This window comes from Anastrepha ludens, chromosome 6, assembly GCF_028408465.1.
Source record: "Anastrepha ludens isolate Willacy chromosome 6, idAnaLude1.1, whole genome shotgun sequence".
NCBI classification, from domain to species: Eukaryota; Metazoa; Arthropoda; class Insecta; order Diptera; family Tephritidae; genus Anastrepha; species Anastrepha ludens.
The window spans coordinates 19,012,970-19,016,413 of NC_071502.1; the positions used below are offsets into that span (position 1 = coordinate 19,012,970).

The 3,444-nt window shown below is 36.1% G+C and overlaps 1 long non-coding RNA gene across 1 annotated transcript; it reads left to right on the forward strand.

Annotated features, from left to right (window-relative positions):
- Positions 1-1,927: 1,927 nt before the first annotated feature.
- Positions 1,928-2,254, forward strand: LOC128868790 (uncharacterized). The gene is made up of 3 exons (XR_008455160.1): positions 1,928-2,015; positions 2,070-2,134; positions 2,192-2,254. It is a non-coding gene; the product is annotated as an uncharacterized LOC128868790 (long non-coding RNA).
- Positions 2,255-3,444: the final 1,190 nt, after the last annotated feature.

The window sequence follows — 3,444 nt, forward strand, 5'->3', positions numbered from 1 at the left end:
TCTGGGCAACGTTTATTTTCAACAAGACGGCGCTACGTGCCACACAAGCAACGAAACCATTGATCTTTTACGGGAAAAGTTTTCGGACCGTGTTATCTCGCGAAGAGGTGATCACAATTGGCCACCGAGATCTTGTGATTTAAGACCTAGCGACTTTTTTCTTTGAGGTCATGTGAAAGAGAAGGTGTACGTCAACAGCTCAGGGTCGATTCAAGACCTCCAATTCGTGAGGCTATCGAGGACATAGGGCAGCCACTTTGCAATTCGGCTATCGAAAATTAAATGAAAAGGATATCGTCCTGTAAGCGTGGTCGTGGTGGTCATTCGCCGATTACAAATCGTGCAAATTTTTTATGAAAATAATCGTTCTGTTGCTGCTACTTTAAGAGCATTACGGCCATTTTACGGTCGATTTAACAAGCCGTCCCGTTTTGGGGTTATGTGAAGTCATTGGACAATATTGAACGCGAAATTGCTGGAATTTCGGCCGATTTAAGCAAGAGAGTGGTCGAAAATTGGGTTCAACGATTGGACTTCGTAAAACGTGCACGCGGTGGTCATGCAAAATAAATCGAATTTCATACTTAAATATATATATTCAAACTCGATAATAAAAAAAAAATTAGTTAAAAAAGTCAAACCGTTTGTGTTTTATTCAAAAAAGTTCAAAAGTTGAAGCGCTCTTACTGAAAAACCCTAACAACAGAAGCTACTGTGAAAAAAATTAGTTGACAAATACAAAAAGTTCGGCAAAGTAGAAAATCGCCCAAGTGCAGGCCGTCTAAAAATTGTAAATGAGACTGAAGTAAGGTCTATAGTGCATGATGTGAAGAAAAATCCCTTTAAAAGTGCGGTCAAAATATCACAAGAAGTTTCAACTGCATCAGATACTAGCGCAAGTGCCAGTAGAATATGTCGAGCGTTGCACGCAAATGGGTTACATGGTCGTCTCCCATGAAAAAAGCCGATAATATATCGATATTTTTTAATAAAAAAAAACGTCTTGAATATGCAAAAAAATACGAAAATTGGAATGTTTCTTTCTGGAATAATGTCCTGTTCAGCGATGAAAGTAAGTTCGAGGTATTTGGGCAGAAAAAACGGGTTAATGTCTGGAGAACCATAAATAAAGAATATGCCGACCAAAATTCGATAACCACAGTTAAGCACGGTGGGGGTTCGGAGATGGGGTGGGGATGTATGGCGGCAAGCGGAGTTGGCAATTTGGTTTTTATTGAAAGTACCATTAATAAAATTGATCATTTGAATATTTTACAAAATAATTTACTAACCAGTTTGCAGAAATTAGACTTGCAGGGATCTTGGATCTTTCAACAAGATAATGATTCTAAGCACACAGCAAAAATAGTAAAAGAATGGCTGCTTTATCGTACTTCTAAGACATTGGGTCATCCTCCACAGTCACCGGACTTAAACCCTATTGAACATTTGTGGGAGCATTTATACCACCAAATCCGGAAAGGGACAATCACCATTATGGATATGCTGAAACTCGCTATTAAGGAAGAGTGGGATAAAATTTCATCTGGCGTGACAAAAAAACCAGTTGAGTCGATGCCCCGAAGACTGTCTTCCGTTATCAAAGCAAAAGGGAAATCCATGATTCAATTATAGAAGGTTAGGTAAATAAGCAGCTTTCTCGCTCCCTCTTGACAAATCGGCTCCCTTATTTGAAAACATGTTGCTTCTTTACAAATATTCCTACATTTTTTACGAAAAAACTTTTAAATTGTAGTAAAAATTAAACTTTTGGTGCAAATTATGTGGTCGGCAACATCGTTTTCACTTTGACGCTTTGCCTTGTTATTATTCGTTGAAAATCATTTATCTGCTTGTAAACGTTCAAGTAAATATAATAATAAAAGCTAATTATTTTGTAAATTAATGGCATTTTTCACTATTTAGGTCGATTTTGTCTTACATATGGTGGTAGTCGATTATTTGGAGTCGCCTTTCTGCTGCCGAAAACTACCGGTTGGTGAATTTTCATACACGTAAGTCCAGATCAGACATTTGTATAAATTCTAATTAAACTTTTTTATTCATAGGTTTTTAGAACAGCGTTTTTGCAAATATAATAGTGACCACCTTACATACAATACATAAACAGTTAGTAAGTTCTGTTAGAATATTTGATAATAAATTGGTTTTAAAAGTTTTTATTTGTAAGACTTCACAGACGAGCAAGTGCAGCGGAAGATGTGTGTTGAAGAGCTGGTTTTTAGAAACGGAGGCAAGTATGCGCGTATTTCTACCATCGTCACATGTGGTGCTACGGACAATTTCATAGATGACATTGATCGTGCTGTGTATGATGGTGCAAATACCTAGTAAGTGTTTGACATGTGACGGTCATTATGTGCCTGGTTCTGCTACCACTGAAATCAATTTGGCTTCCGAACTGGCTCTTCACGCTACCCGGTCTAGAACAATATGCTGTACGTAAATGCATGCGCAACACCTACACGAGCAAGTCCTCGCGCTTTACGTCTACATCTACACGTAAGTTGTAGCGATATATTTATGAATTAACAATTTTTAAGGATTTTGGTTTACAGGTTTTTGATTTCTGCCCGAATCATCGCAATTACTAAAAGTGGATTATATTATCAATATAGAAATTTTTCGATGTATTAGTTTTAGACTATATGAATATATTTTCCTAACTATACTAATATAAAGGACGCCAAGTATATTAAGGTAGACAAATTTTAAACAATAAACTAATAAATTTGTAATATTTTCAATTTTAACTCTTCTAACTCCAATGTTTTTCTTACGTGGAGGAATGATCGACTGAACTTCTGCTTTCGCAATGTCTTTACGGTAACAAATGGACAAACATAGGTATATTGTTATGCTCGAAATACGAAATTAAATTTTCTGTTTTATCTCATTCCTGTCGTTAACATATCATGGCAGCCAAATCTATATCAAATTCAATGGTTTAACAAGTTACTCTCTTAATGCATATGAAGGATGCTAAAAGTCAGCATTTATTTCAGGAATAAAAGTTTGTAAAAACAGTTATGAAACGTACATTTACGTTCGTACGGTACTGAAATGAGGAAATTTGCAACACGTCGTAATGCAAAGATTACTAAACATGGCTTTATATGCATAAGGGTGAAATAATTTTTCAAAATATTTTTGTTTCCTAGCTGCATTTCCATTTTAATGTAATGAAAATACTCCTTTAGAGACTGGAGCATTTTTTCGGGGCGATGCGTGCCAAAGGCGGGTTGTATGACAATCCTAGTCCTATGGAATTTAAATATAGATTACGAAGATATTTATTAGGTGAATGAATGCATATATTACTCATTTCTGAATAACTTAACGCTTTCTATTAACAGCACGAAATACTTCAATATTAGTTGATCGTGGCAATGTTGAGGCCGACGAAACTAACTGGCTCCGTCT